This window comes from Pogona vitticeps, chromosome 15, assembly GCF_051106095.1.
Source record: "Pogona vitticeps strain Pit_001003342236 chromosome 15, PviZW2.1, whole genome shotgun sequence".
Classification (NCBI taxonomy): Eukaryota; Metazoa; Chordata; class Lepidosauria; order Squamata; family Agamidae; genus Pogona; species Pogona vitticeps.
The window spans coordinates 13521269-13537610 of NC_135797.1; positions in this window are offsets into that span (position 1 = coordinate 13521269).

Below are 16342 nucleotides of genomic sequence, written 5' to 3' on the forward strand. Positions count from 1 at the left end.
ATTCCAGTAGTTACTGTTCAGAGTTAGGGCTAGAAAAATCTTTAAAAATTGTACAAAACTAAGACATTTTTTTTAGTTTAAGAAGAATCCAACCAATTATTCTAAAAAGGGTTATTTTCCCGGATCCAGGACATTCAGTTTACAAAATGCTGGGGGACTCCCTCTTTGGCACCTTCGCTGCTGGTCTCAGAAATATGCGGATAATACATGCCGACTCTACCTTTCTTTGCCACCTAAATCTGAGGAAGCAGTTCCAGCTCTAGACCAGGGTCCAGGTGGCTGACTGGGGCGGGCGACAGGGATCCCGTCAACCCCATCCTGTCCCAGCGGCTCCACTGGCTGCCGATTCGTTTCCAGACACCATTCAAAGTGCTGATTCTAACCTCTAAAGCCCCGGACGGCTTGGGTACGAACTATCTTGAAGATGATAACTCCCTTTATGAGTCGGCTTGGGTGTTAAGATCATCAGGGGCGGCCTATCTCTCGGTCCTGCCACCTTTACAGGTACCAACTGTGATGGAGACACAGGAGAGGGCCTTCTCTGTGGCTGCTCCCAGAGACTTTGGAACTCCCTACCACTGGAGGCCAGACTGGCCCATCTGGCCTGTCCTTCGGCAAGCAGGCAAAGAAGACCTTTCTCTTCGGGTGAGCTTTCCCCCGATGACCGCCTGCCGAACTGGGTTTATTTTAAATCAAGAGTGTTGTTGCTTTGAATGTGTTTTTGTTTACTTTTTCTAAGATCCTTTTTACTAGAGGCATATCTTCTGGTTTTAGCAATATTGTATCTGAATGATGTAAGCCGCTTCCGGTCCTTTTGAAAGAGAAAGGCAGGATAAAAATATTTTAAGCAAATAATAAATAAAGCCTAACCTGAATGCACACAATCTAAGGAAACCAGCAGTCCGGAGGGTCTGCAGGATCCCCTCTTGAGCTCACTCACATTCATGAGCTAAGCAAGGGAAAAGGTCTCCTTGTGCCCCGAATGCAGCCATCGTCCCTTCCCTCTCCTGGAGAGGACAAGAGGGTGGACCTGGTGAATCGGGCCCAGGACAGCCCTAACTTTCCACTGAGAGGAGGACGAGTTGGGGGGGATGATCCTGGGTTGGGGGAGACAAAACCACGGGAGGCCGTTGTGTGATGCCGGAAGTTAAGCTTTATTGGGAAGGAAGAAGTCGGAGAAGCTTCACCCTGAAAACAAACAGTCAAGGCAGCCTTTCCCTTGAGGAGACGCTCCTCAGATGGCCGGAGAGAGAGAGAGAGAGCAAAGGGCGAAAAAGGAGGTGGTCTTGGCTGCGATGGAGGGAAGGGATCCGGGAGAGAGGAAGGCTCCTTGTTTGTCTCAGGGTTTCGCCAGGCCCTTTCGCCGCCTCCTTCTCGGTGGAAGACAAGGAAGCCCCATCGGGCTGGATCCCTCTGAGCGGGACTTGAGGGTTCCTCAAAAACGGGGTGGGAGAAAGACGTCGTGATCCTGAAGGCCGGTCCGGGTTCAAGAGAGGAAGGAAGGAGAGCAGAGACCACCTGAGAGCGAAGAGGAGACGGAGGCAGATGGGGGGGGGTGTCACAAAAGGGGGTTGACACTCCTTGGCGTGGCCATGGTCAGAGAGGCTAGGAGTAGCAGGGTCAGAAGCGTATTCTGCCACTAATGATGGATGCCTCTACCCTGGACATCGGCACAAATCTAGGAAATCTAATTGAGCCTGGAAGTTGCACAGTATAAGATGGGTATTGTTCATAAATTACATCAAAGAGGTTCATGCCAACAAATCTGCCCGACATCCTGGAGGAGGTCCTGAGGAAAAAAGCGAGAGAGCCAAGATTAAGGACTCAGGGGGAGCGAAGGGGAACCCGCATCCCCACCCCTGAGGTTCCCCTCCAGCCTCCGGGTCGCCTCCGTGAGAAACAGGGACGGGAAAGGGATTCATGGCCTCCCAAATTCCGTTCCCCCCCCCCCCAGGAGAAACTCCTGGTCCCGTCGCCTTTCCCCGGCGGTGGAACGGAGGAAGCCCTTTTCCCTGCTGGGAACAATAATAAATTAATCTGTAGCCTTTGTGACGTTGAACATCTGCAAGTGAAATGGGTTCTGAGGTCATGGTTTGGGCAGGTTCCTATTGCCCCATAGCGCAGCCCCCCCACCAGAGACGTTTTGGGGGCCCTCTTGGGTTGGGGGCTCAGGGACCGGGGCAGAGAATGGGGGGATCACCCGGATGGATCACAAGAAGTCTAGGCCTTGATAAAGGTACTTATAAATGTCCATAAAGGCTTGCTAATTGGGAACCAAACAAAACTCTCGCCCGTCTGAAGGGACAAGTATCTCTTGCGAGGCCAAAGGAACGCCATACCTGGCTTCCAGGTAGGGACTCAAGAGGTCAGAGAGCAGCAGAGGCGACCTGAACTCAGCACCACCAACCTGGCTAGGAAGGGCCAAAGATGCCGGATTCAGAATCCAGAGGAAAGTTCGGCCTGGATGGGGGAATCCCTCCGCTCTCTTGTCCCCTGAACTACAATCTCCCTTTTGAACAAACAGTTTCAAGATCTTTCTGACAGATTCATATCAAGTTTTGCAATTTTGGAGAATTTCTTAATTTTTCTTTTCGTTCATCCCTGTGAGCGATTTTGGAAGGCGACTTACCAAGGGCTGAAGAAGCCGAACAGCAGAAGACGAAAGGAGTCCGAAGGCGATGTTGGAGACGCCGGAGACGGGGAGACCTTTATATGATTCGCACTTGCCCGCAAGGGGATGATTAAGGGGGGGTAAGGTGGGACCAAGATTGTTAAGCAAAGGACAGCACAAACTGCTCCGTATTTCAGGGACTGTGTCTGCACTTTCTGGTAATTGCGAAGGTGGATCCAGAAGGGTCTTCTCCCCTTCTCCGAATTCATAGGCCGTGACGGGAATCCTGGGATGTCTTGGAAAGGCTTCACCTTGGCGCTTTTTCGTGTTCCTCTTAATGGGTTTTTCGCTGCTCTCTTTCTTCTTTTTTTGTTTAGAAGCACCGTCTTTGGCACATCAATGATCCCCTCGTGGGCAATTTGTGTCCCAATCCAGACCAAGTCAGTCCCTCCCCCAAAAAAGTTACCACGGCACCCTTTTAGCTGGGAGAGATGAGGAATCGGTAGGGATCAAAAACACCCTCAACGTGATGGCTTCTCCTCTGAGGCAGTGCTTGGGAAACATGACTGAGAAAAGAAAAACACCCCAACCGTTGAAACAGAACAGACAGAATGGCCAAAATGGACCAGATCCAAGGTATACCAAAATTCCCACCCAAGACCTGCCCTGTTTACCAGGATCAACACAGCCATTCCCCTGAGGAGACCTGACGTTCATCAGATGGATGGAAAGAGAGAGAGAGAGAGCAAAGGGTGAGAAAGGAGGTGGTCTTGGATGGGATGGAGGGAACGGATCTCGGAGAGAGGAAGGCTCCTCGTTCCTCTCAAGGTCTTGCGAGGCCCTTTCGCCATCTCCTTCTCGGTGGAAGACAAGGAAGCCCCATCGGGCCAGATCCCTCTGAGCGGGACTTGAGGGTTCCTCGAAATGGGGTGGGAGAAATGCATCATGATCCTGAAGGCCGGTCCGGGTTCAAGAGAGGAAAGAAGGAGAGCAGAGACCACGTGAGAGCAAAGAGGAGACGGAGGCAGCTGGGGGTTCTGAAGAGAGGGGGTCTCACACTCCTTGGCGTGGCCGTGGTCAGAGAGGCTGGGAGAAGCGGCTTCGGAAGCGCAATCCCCCGACACTAATGATGGAATTCTCTCCTGTGGACGTTGCTACAAATCCACAAACAAAAATTCGGCTTGGAATTTCCACAATATAAGGTGGTGGGTTTATAACAATTTCATCAGGAGGGTGAACGCCACCAAGTCTTCCCGACATCGTGGAGCAGGTCCTGAGGAAAAAAGCGAGAGAGCCAAGATTAAGGACTTCGGGGGAGCAAAGGGGGACCCGCATCCCCACCCCTGAGGTTCCCCTCCAGCCTCCGGGTCGCCTCCGTGAGAAACAGGGACGGGAAAGGGATTCACGGCCTCCCCATCTCTGTCCCACCAGGAGAAACTCCCGGTCCCGTCGCCTTTCCCTGGCGGTGGAACGGAGAAAGCCCTTTCCCTCCTGGGAATAAACGGACCCGTTTAAACCTTCAGACTCTTCTGGATCGCAAACAAGAGGTAATCCCCTTTATTTCCGGGAATCTTCATTCAGAAAGTTCCTTCTTTCAAATGAAATAACTTTCCTTTCCGTCCATGTAAATCCATCTGGCAGATTATCCACATTTCAAAACCATAATCCAGTTTCTCCTACCACCTCTCTTTCATTGCAAAATATCTCTGTTATGGGTTTCACCCAAGAATCTTACGATGAGGATGAGCCTTGAAATGTTTAAATTCAGGTACTGCCTCAGTGAAAACATAATCTGTAGCCCTTCTGACGTTGAACATCTGCAGGCAAATTGGGTTGGAGGTCATGGGTTTGGACAGGTTCCCCACCTCCACGCTGTAGCACAGGCTACCTACTAGAGAAGTCCTGGGAGTCTTTTGGGTTGGGGGCTCAGGGACTGGGGCAGAAAGTGGGGTCTCACCTGGACGTTATAGGTGAGCATCTGCCCTGGATGGATCACAAGAAGCCTAGACTTTGATAAAGGTACTTATAAATGTCCATAAAGGCTTGCTAATTGGGAACCAAACAAAACTCTCGCCCGTCTGCAGCGTGACAAGTATCTCTTGCGAGGCCAAAGGAACGCCATACCTGGCTTCCAGGTAGGGACTCAAGAGGTCAAGAGAGCAGCAGAGGCGACCTGAACTCAGCACCACCAACATGGCTAGGAAGGGCCAAAGATGCCGGATTCAGAATCCAGAGGAAAGTTCTGCCTGGATGGGGGGAATCCCTCCGCTCTCTTGTCACCTGAACTACAACTTCCCTTCTGAACAATTTCAAGATCTTTCGGTCAGATTCATATCACGTTTTGCAATTTTGGAGAATTTTTTAAATTCTTCTTTTCGTTCATCCCTGTAAATAATTTTGGAAGGTGACTTACCAAGGGCTGAAGAAGCTGAACAGCAAAAGAAGACCGAAGGCGATGTTGGAGATGCCAGAGATGGGGAGAGTTTTATACGATTCGCTCTTGCCCGCAAAGGGGGTGGTTAAGGAGGGGGAAGGTGGGACCAAGATTGTTAAGCAAAGGACACCATGAACCGTTCCAACTTTCAGGGACTGTTTCTGCGCTTTCCAGTAACTGCGAAGGTGGATCCAGAAGGGTCTTTTCCCCTTCTCCGAATTCATAGGCCGTGACGGGAATCCTGAGACGTCTTGGAAGGCTTCACCTTGGCGCTTTTTCGTGTTCCTCTTAATGGGTTTTCGCTGCTCCCTTTGTTCTTTCTTGGTTTAGAAGCAGCAATTTGTGTCCCAATCCAGACCAAGTAAATCCCTCCCCAAAAAAAGTTACCAAGGCATTTTTTAAACTGGGAGATAAGAGGAATCGGTAGATATTGAACATATCCACAAGTTGATCACTTATCATCTGAGTCGGTGGTTCAGAAACATGATTAAAAAAAAAGAAAACACCCCAGTCATTGGGGGGGAAAACCCACCAGAAATGGAGGAAATGGACCAGATCCAAGGTACGCCAGTATTCCCACCCAAGACCTGCCCTGTTTAAGAGCATCAACACAGCCCTTCCCATGAGCAGATGTGATGCTCGTCAGATGGACGGGGGAGAGAGAGAGTGAGAGAGAGCAAAGGGTGAAAAAAGAGGTGGTTTTGGCTGGGATGGAGGGAAGGGATCCGGGAGAGAGGAAGGCTCGCTGTTTGTCTCAGGGTTTGGCCGGGCCCTTTCGCTGCCTCCTTCTCAGTGGAAGACAAGGAAGCCCCATCGGGCCGGATCCCTCTGAGTGGGACTTGAGGGTTCCTCGAAACGGGTTTCTTGAAGGGTTTCTTCAAGATTTGGAAAGATGTTTTTCCCAATCCATTTCTTAAAGCCATGTTGATTTCTTAAGAGGGAAGAGGAGGCGGTTGCGTGGGCAGAAATGCCAGGAAGAACCCACCCTTAAGTGGCACTGGATGGCACCCATTGCCTGAAAGCCGGCGGAAACGAGCCCTCCGTCAGGATGAGCCCTTAATGGGTCGCAATATGGTAGCGTCAGCCTCTAGGACGGATCGTGGGCCTGCATTTCGAGGAGGTGAGAAGCTGACCTTCCACACCGTGAAGAAACAGGAAAGGAAAACCAAGATTTGGGTCACAAGAGGTGAGGTGGCTTCTGGACAAAAAGCGTCGGGGCTGAAAAGATGCAAGGTGTGGGCACACGTCCACCTCCCTGGATCGCCTCGTCCCTCACGCAGTCCTGAACGAGCTCTGCGTTTCTACAGCATCTGGCACGGCCTGTGCTTCTCTTCCGAGACGCCAAGGACCGGAGGCTCAGAGGGAGGCACTGTCCCAAATACTCAGGTCCTCCTTCTTCCCCAGGGAACTGCCTGAGCTGGACCTGGAGCTACGGAAGAAAAGGCCCCGATCCCTTTGAATGGTCCGAAATGTTCCCACCGTTTCTGTGATGAGGCCCATCTTCTTCGCAGGCCCTTCTCCTCTAATCTCACAGTTTCCTCTATAGAGCCTGTGTCCTGAGGACACTCCTGTCCTGCAGGGAGTCCTGGACCCCTTGTTGGTTTGAGCCCCAAATCCTTTGCTCAGGGAGCGTCGCGATCTAATGGGGACCCATTCAGAGGCCACGGATTTCACCGCGGGCCTGGATTCGCGTCTCAGGGCTGGTTTTCGAGAGCTGCTGATTTCCAAGAGAGAGATAAGCAGCGGCTCTCTGCCCGGTTGGGAGATTTCCCTTTCGTGCTCTTTGTTTGGGGCAAAAATTTCCTGCCAATGTCTGACGAACCAGCCCTGCCAGAAGCGGAACAGAAATCCCAGCGTTCCTTATCTAAGCACATCCGGGCGTGTTGATGAAGCAAGAGGGATGTGGACCGAAATATTTAAGAGTGCTCTTTTCCCTCCCTTTCCTGGAGACCTTTAAAGCCACCAGAGGACGTTCCGCCTTCGTCCGGGGAAGTCTGGGGACCCAGAAAATAAGAGCGATCCTTCCCCATTTTTGTGCAGGAGACCATTGGGTGGGTTTCCAGGAAGGTCTCTCAGGCCTGTTCACCTCTGGACGACCCAGACCAGGCTGTTAATTTGTGAGTTTTCTGACCTGTGTTCTGGGCAATAGTTATTTATTCAAGAAGTTACTGTTCAGAGTTAGCGCTAGAATAATCTAAGGCAATCTTTTAAAATTGAAAAGATCTTAGAAAACTGAAACTTTTTTTTACTTTAAAAAGAACCCAAACAATTATTCTAAAAAGGGGTATTTCCCCAGATTTGTGACATTAAATTTATAAAATGTTGGGGGGCTCCCTCTTCGCTTTTGGACACTGTGGCCGCTGACCTGCGGGATCCCTCGAGGGGCTGTTTTGCCCCCCCATGCTATTTAACATGGACGTGAAACCGCTGGGAGAGGATGTCTGTAATTTGGGGGTTCGGTGTCAGCAATAGGCGGATAATACATGCCGACTCTACCTTCCTTTGCCACCTAAATCCGAGGAAGCTGTTCCAGCTCTAGACCAGGGTCCGGGGGTGTCAGTCATGGACTGGGTGAGGGGAAATCAACCCAAACTGAATCCAGACAAGACGGAGGCCCTCCTCATCGGTGGAAAGGCAGATCAGGGAACGAGGACTGCCGCCTGTGCTGGACGGGTTTGCCTTCCGTCGGAGAACACAGACGTCTCGTCCGGGGCTACTCCTTGGAGTCGGTCCCTGAGCCCGGAGGTCAGGTTTCGGGGGTGGCAAGGAGTGCCCTTGCGCCATTAAAAGCAGTGCGCCTGCTGCACCCGTTCCTGGAGAGGCCGGATCTGCCCCTGGTGACCTGGGCCTCGGTTACATCCCGGCTGGACTGCTGTAACACGCTCCACGTGGGGACGGCCATGGAAATTGCCAGGAAGCGTCGGTGGGTCCAAAACACGGCAGCCAGATGGCTGACTGGGGCGGGCGACAGGGATCCCGTCAACCCCATCCTGTCCCAGCGGCTCCACTGGCTGCCGATTCGTTTCCAGACACCATTCAAAGTGCTGATTCTAACCTCTAAAGCCCTGGCTTGGGTCCAGCTTTCTCTCAATGACTGGCTGCCTAACTGTTTTTTTTAAAATTAAGACTATTGTTGCTTGGAATGTGTTTTTGTTTAGTTTTTCTAAGAGTATTTGTTTTCTTTGATCCTTTTTAGTAGAGGCATATCTTCTGTTTTTCGCAATATTGTCTCTGAATGATGTAAGCCGCTTCCAGTCCTTTTGAAAGAGAAAGGCAGGATAAAACTATTTTAAGCAAATAATAAATGAAGCCTAGCCTGAATGCTCACGATCTAAGGAAACCAGCAGTTCGGGGGGGGGGGGGTCTGCAGGATCCCCTCTAGAGATCACTCACATTCATAAACTAAGCAAGGGAAAAGGTCTCCTTGTGCCCCGAATGCAGCCATCGTCCCTTCCCTCTTCTGGAGAGAACAAGAGGGTAGAGCTGGTGAATCGGGCCCAAGCCAGCCCTGACTTTCCACTCGGAGGTGGACGTGTGTGGGTGGGTGGGTTCCTGGGGTGGGAGAGACAAAACCACGGGAGGCCGTTGTGCGATGCTGGAAGTCAAGCTTTATTGGGAAGGAAGAAGTCGGAGAAGCTTCACCCTGAAAACAAGCAGGCAAGGCAGCCGTTGCCCCTGAGGAGACGTGATGCTCGTTCGTTCGATGGATGGGGAGAGAGAGAGAGAGCAAAGGGCGAAAAAAGAGGTGTTCTTGGCTGGGATGGAGGGAAGGGATCCGGGAGAGAGGAAGGCTCCTCGTTCGTCTCAAGGTCTTGCGAGGCCCTTTCGCCGCCTCCTTCTCAGTGGAAGACAAAGGAGCCCCATCGGGCCGGATCCCTCTGAGCGGGACTTGAGGGTTCCTCAAAAACGGGGTGGGAGAAATACATCGTGATCCTGAAGGCTGGTCCGGGTTCAAGAGAGGAAGGAAGGGGAGCAGAGACCACCTTAGAGCGAAGAGGAGACGGAGGCAGATGGGGGTCCCACGAAAGGTGGTTCACACTCCTTGGCGTGGCCGTGGTCAGAGAGGCTGGGAGAAGAGGCCTTGGTGGGACCGTGGCCCCCCACTAATGATGGAGGCCTCTCCTATGGACATCCGAACAAATCCAGCAGAAAGAATTGAGCCTGGAAGTTGCACAACTGCAAGTGTTGGCTGTACAAAGATTTCATCAAGGGGGAAAACGCGACCATGTGTGCCCGACATCCTGAAGCAGGTCCTGAGGGGAAAAAAGTGACAGAGCCAAGATTAAGGACTCCGGGGGAGCAAAGGGGGACCCGCATCCCCACCCCTGAGGTTTCCCTCTAGCCTCCAGGTCGCCTCCGTCAGAAACAGGGACGGGAAAGGGATTCGTGGCCTCCCCATCTCCGTCCCCCCCCCAGGAGAAACTCCCGGTCCCGTCGCCTTTCCCTGGCGGTGGAACGGAGGAAGCCCTTTCCCTCCTGGGAATAAACGGCCCATTTAAACCAGTGGTTCTTAACCTTTGTTACTCGGATGCTTTTGAACTGCAACTCCCAGAAACCCCAGTCAGCACAGCTGGTGGTGAAGGCTTCTGGGAATTGCAGTCCAAAACTCCTGAGTAACCCAAGGTTAAGAACCAGTGGAAACCTTCAGACTCTTCTGAATCGCAAACAAGAGGTAATCCACTGTATTTCCGGGAATCTTTGTTCAGAAAGTTCTTTCTTTCAAATGAAATACCTTTCCTTTCTGTCGACATAAATCCATCTGGCAGACTTTCCACATTTGAAAACTGTAATCCAGTATCTCCTACCACATCTATTACATTGCAAAATATCTATGTTATTGGTTTCACCCAAGAATCTTATGATGAGGATGAGCATGGCAATGTTTTAATTCAGGAACTGCCTTAGTGAAAAATTAATCTGTAGCCTTTGTGACGTTGAACGTCTGCAAGCGAATTGGGTTCTGAGGTCACAGGTTTGGGCAGGTCCTCATTGCCCCATAGCGCGGCCCCCCCACCAGAGAAGTCCTGGGGGGATCACCCGGATGGATCACAAGAAGCCTAGACTTTGAGGAAGGTATTTCTAAATGTCCATAAAGGCTAGCTAATTGGGAACCAAACAAAACTCTCGCCCGTCTGCAAGGGTCGGGTACCTGAATGACAAGTATCTCTTGCGAGGCCAAAGGAACGCCATACCTGGCTTCCAGGTAGGTACTCAAGAGGCCAGAGAGCAGCAGAGGCGACCTGAACTCAGCACCACCAACCTGGCTAGGAAGGGCCAAAGATGCCGGATTCCAGAGGTGGGATTCAGCAGGTTCGCACCGGTTCCCACGATCCGTTTCCTAAATCTAATAATAGTTCGCCGAACCGTTTCCTAAACTGATGAATGAAGGAGGGCCAGGTGACCAGCGAGGAGGGGGGGGGAGGGGGGCTATGTTTTTTTTTCCCAAGTTAAACGTAACTAAGGCTGTTGCTCTGACAATTTGTGGAGACAAATGGCACACATTGATCCTCACTCAAAAACAGGAAGACAGCTATCAGCTTTTTAACACTAGTAAGATTTACCACCAGGCCAGGGTTAAAGCAGAGCAGATCAACATATCAAAGGGAAATCTGAACTATCCAGATCCAGACCTTCAGGCTGGGGGTGGGGGTGGGGGTGGGGGCCGGAGGGACTGAGAGGAAGAGGAGGAAAGGGCACACAGAGCATGTTAATTCAAGCATGCATGCTGCATTTGTCTCTGTGACCAGCATCTTCAGAGGACTGTTCAAACTTGCTTTCACAAGCTTTCATTTTTAAGATTATTCAAGTAAGTAGGTAAGTATAATACATTTCTATGTCTGAGCATAAAGCCGCTTTTCATTAAATATTTCCCTGCCTTAGCTGTTTGCCATGCAGTCTTGAGAAATGGAAGGAGGAAAATGAAATGGTATTTTATCATGTAAAATATATTTTGAAAATTATTTCAACAGGATTCCCTTTAGGACCTTTTAGCATTTATGTAATTGTTATTGTGTTTGAGTTTAGAAAATTTGATACTTCTATTTTTTGAAATAAATAAATACCTGAACTTTGGAGAAAAACGCTCAGAAGCCTGTTGGTGATTAATTAGTTATGCAAAATTAACTTACAGCAACTAGGTTTTCAAAGAAAGTATATGTTTTTAAAGAGTGATTTTACAATTTCCACTCCTAGTGAATTTCCATGGCTGAGTGAGGATTTGAACCCTGGTCTCCAGAGTCCTAATATGCCAGACTATTCCTGTATTTGTGATTAACACATGCTTAAGTTTAATTGTGTTCATCAGGTGCCCCAAGAAACATAACCAAATTTTGCCACCATGAGTTAATGCTTTTTAACATGAAGTTAATTTGCCTCCCTCCAGTGATGTCCTTTCAAGGGAAAATGAACATTTATGATATAGGCCACTATGTTTAGATTTTCAGGGAGGGAGGGCATAACATGCCACTTTTTTCATTGGTATGCAGAAATCTAGTATTTAGGATCTATGGAAAAACTAATAGGGAACCAGGCTTGGTCAGGAGGAGGGGATGGTATTATATTTTATTATGATGATGATTAAAAAATTTAAAAGCTGGTAAGGACATTTATTTGCAAAGGCTTTCATGGCCGGGATCTGATGGTTGTTGTGGGTTTTTCGGGAAGAGCAACCTTCAGAACATGGCCAAAGAGCCCGAAAAACTCACAACAACCAATTAAGGGAATAACCTTTCAACTTTTTTGGAATTGGCAGTTAGATGCAGGGAATCCATACAAAGCCTGTGATTTCTACTTAGGGTGACCCCAGGAATGAGCAATCTCCAACATGGCCTGGCCTCAACAGCCCTGCCCATCTGTTGCAAACTCAAGCTTGTGGTTTCCTTAGGGAGTAGGTCTATCTTGCATTTAGCCTTCCTCTTTTCCTGCTGCCTTCCACCTTTCCAAATATTATGGTCTTTTTCAATCTATGCCTGCCTTCTCATGATGTGCCCGAAGTAGGACAGCCTCAGGTTTGTTTGTTTGTTTGTGTGTTTTTTTCTTTTTGCCTCTGGAGATAATTTAGGCTTAATTGGATCGAGAACCCACTTACTCATCTTTTTTGGCAGTCCAGAGTATCTGCCATACGATCTGATCAGGCCAAGGGTGTCTGCAAAGATGATCGTAATTTTGTTAATTGGGACAGTCCTCTTTGTGTCAGCAAGCTGTTTTAAGCTTCTGTTGTTGTTACATGCTATCAACATTGCCCCTTTGTGCTGTCCTCAACAGCCCTGCACAGCTGCTGCAAACTCAACCCTGTGGGTTCTCTGATGGTGTCAATCCATCTCACATTTGGTTTTCCTCTTTTCCTGTTGCCTCCAGCTTTTCTGCAGAACCTGGAATGGGGAGGGATTAAATGATTGTGACGTTGTTCAGAGACCAGTTCCAAATCCCAGGGTGGCAGCCCTCTCTTGCTTGTGCTACAACAAGTAACCCTAAGTTACTAATAATTTCCTGCTATTTCATGACATGAGGTAGTTGTCACACTCTGCATAACTACAGGCTTGACCCTGAGGCAGTGGTTGCTGAGGTCTCCAGGCTTAAAAGGAAGGTCCCTTCAAATTCCAGATGCAGGGAAGGGGGATCAGGAGACAGGCGTCTAGTTGTCTCTTTGCTCCCAGAGGCATCTGATGGGGCCACTGAGAGATCCAGGATGCTGGACTGAGATGGGCCCTTGGCCTAATCCAGCAGGGCTCCTCTTAGGTTCTTATGCGCTTTTACTATTTTCCCATGTGTGCAGATATGGGGAGAAAAATGTGTCTAATTTTCTATATTTTAGACACAGACTGGGTTTTAGCAAATTAAAGTTTTGTGTAGCACAACAGCAGTTTAAGGAAACTTATGAGAAGCATAATTCTCTTGAATAATTTAAATATAATATCTATGTACAGCAGGGGTGAGCAACGTCTGTTGCCCCTGGTCTCAATTTTTGCCGCAAAGTCTGTAAGTTGCAAAGTCCACCTCCTTCTTCTTCCCAAAGCGGCTAGAATTCTAATTCTGGTTTTCAAAAAGAGTTATTTTGTGTGTGTGTGTGTGCGCGCGCGCATGCTCAGTAATGCCAAAGGGCCCTGTAGATATTTTGTAAGGTAATGTTTGTAAGCCGCCCCGAGTAGACGTTGTCTAGAGGGGCAGGGGTAGAAATTGAATAAATAAATAAATAAATAAATAAATAAAATAAAAGTAAATCCCTACACCTGGAAGAGCAGTTGTTCACATTCTTTTCACCAGGAATCTTCTGAAGTTTTAAATTTCTGGTCAAATTCCTTTGTGTGTTGCAGTAGAAGTACAGAGATCCACAGAGCAGATGTGACAGGGTTTGTCACTAGGGTATGACAGTTCCTTGATTTTTGATATGGGGAGAAATGGAGAGGTCGAGTTCTTTGGAATAGAAATTTGATTAACAGCTTTAATGGATTTGTCAGCAGCAACTTCTGCAGGTGTGCAAAGCTGGCCTCCAGTTAACAACAAACTGAGCTATCAGTCATTTCAGGAGCAGGAAAGGGGAGGGAAGTAATTTTTACTGGTGAGCTATAGGGCGAAATTGGAGGTAAAGGAAAGATGTGTCAGTTCTCTGTCAAACTTGGTCATAAGCACTCACTGTGAGGTGTGTGTGTTTGTGTGTGCGTTTTTGGCACAAGCCCATGGTGAGGGTAACAGCAGTGGTATGCCCAAAGAGATACAGTACAGTTATCCAGATGTCTTAATCATGTGAGAGGTAGTTGTGATAATAGGCAGTAGGGAGACCACTATGGAAGAAACCCTCATCAGATCCCACTGTCCTGGGCATTTATTTATTTATTTATTTATTTATTTATTTATTTATTTATTTATTTATTTACTTATTTACTTATTTACTTACTTACTTACTTACTTACTTACTTACTTACTTACTTACTTACTTATTTATTTATTTATTTATTTATTTATTTATCGATCAATCATTAGGACATAGAACCGGTTGTTAATTTATTTGAATCCCACCACTGCCGGATTCAGAATCCAGAGGAAAGTTCTGCCTGGATGGGGGAATCCCTCAGTTCTCTTGTCCCCTGAACTACAACTTCCCTTTTGAACAAACAATTTCAAGATCTTTCCGTCAGATTCATATCAAGTTTTGCAATTTTGGAGAATTTCTTAATTTTTCTTTTCGTTCATCCCTGTGAGCGATTTTGGAAGGTGACTTACCAAGGGCTGAAGAAGCTGAACAGCAGAAGCCGAAAGGAGTCCGAAGGCGATGCTGGAGACGCTGGAGATGGGGAGAGTTTTATACGATTTGCTCTTGCCCGCGAAGGGGGTGATTAAAGGGGGGGGGAAGGTGGGACCAAGATTGTTAAGCAAAGGACACCACGAACCGTTCTGCATTTCAGGGACTGTGTCTGCGCTTTCCGGTAACTGCGAAGGTGGTTCCAGAAGGATCTTCTCCCCTTCTCCGAATTCACAGGCCGTGACGGGAATCCTGGGACGTCTTGGAAAGGCTTCACCTTGGCGCTTTTTCGTGTTCCTCTTAATGGGTTTTTCGTTGCTCCCTTTCTTCTTTCTTGGTTTAGAAGCACCGTCTTTGGCACGTCAATGATCCCCTCGCGGGCAATTTGTGACCCAATCCAGACCACGTCAATCCCTCCCCCAAAAAAGTTACCACGGCGTCCTTTTAGCTGGGAGAGAATTGGAAAACACCCTCAATTTGATGGCTTCTCCTCTGAGACAGTGGTTGGGAAACATGACTGAGAAAAGGAAAACACCCCAACCGTTGGAAAAGAACAGACGGAACGGCCAAAATGGACCAGATCCAAGGTAGATCCGAACTCGCATCCATGCCCTGCCGTGTCTGAACATGAAGGGAAGGACTGTTTACATGGGTGCCAGATGGCGAGAAATCCCACTTTTGAACGGAGAGAAATCCGACAGGGAATGACACGGCCACGCTGGAGCCCTGGGTGGTGGCGGACGACCCGCTTCACAAAATCCATCCAGAAGGGCTTAACTGTCCCTTCTTTGGGAGGTGGGGGGAGGCGGCAAAAAACACCAAATAAAAAGAAAATAAACCTTGTAAATGTTCCAGTTGTGCTGAAAATCCCGGGCTTTTCATAACTGATCCTTTCCTTTGTCGAAGGATGGGAAGCGTTCAAGGCTGGCGAAGGGCTTTGAAGCCTAGAAAGAAAAATCAGGGGTGATCGCGGTGGCACCAACCACGATCCAGGTTGGCCAAAGAAGGGTGGGTGGGTGATTTGTGTCTCCCAGGAAGGACATTTTCCCCTCCATTGTGTTCACTGATGATACCAGATTTTTCCCCCCTCCATCCAAGCGATGCCAGGCCGAACGTTCTCCCTACTTTTAAACTAGCGAGAAAGCCCTTGCTTTTTGGTACGTTGAAACCTCTCCTCAAAAATATGAGGAATCTGTTCGGTTGGTTCTTCCGGTGGAAGCTTTTCATGCTCCTCCCGTTCAAGAAGAAACAAAATCGAAAAACGATCTATTCTAGTTTCAACCCCTTAAAATTATTTTCTTTAAAACAGTGGTTTTTGAAGGCTGCTCTTCTCCAAGGTGGCTGAGTAAGAAATCACTACCATCAACTCTAAACCTTTCTCTTTAAAGTTAAATCTACTAAAGCAAAGTCAGGGGAAAGGTGGCACAGGAGGGAATGTGATGGTCTTTAAACAAAGTTTCTTGAAGGGTTTCTTCAAGATTTGGAAAGGTTTTTTTTCAATCCGTTTCTTAAAGCCATGCTGATTTCTTAAGAGGGAAGAGGAGGCAGTTGCGTGGGCAGAAATGCCAGGAAGAACCCACCCTTAAGCGGCACCGGGTGGCACCGATTGACTGAAAGCAGGGAGAAATGAGCCCTCCGGTGGGGATGAGCCCTTAACGGGTAGTAATACAGTATCTGCAGCCTCTAGGACGGATCGTGGGCCTGCATTTCGAGGAGGTGAGAAGCTGACCTTCCACACCGTGAAGAAACAGGAAAGGAAAGCCAAGATTTGGGTCATAAGAGGCTTCTGGACAAAAAGCCTCGGGGCTGAAAAGATGCAAGGTGTGCGCACACGTCCACCTCCCTGGATCGCCTCGTCCCTCACGCAGTCCTGAGCCGGCTCTGCGTTTCCACCGCATCCGGCACGGCCTGCGCTTCTCTAGCGAGACGCCAAGGACTGGATGTTCAGAGGGAGGCACCGTCCCAAATACTCAGGACCTGCTTCTTCCCCAGGCAAATGCCTGAGCCGGACCTGGAGCTACGGAAGAATTGGCCCCGATCCCTTTGAATGGACCGAAAT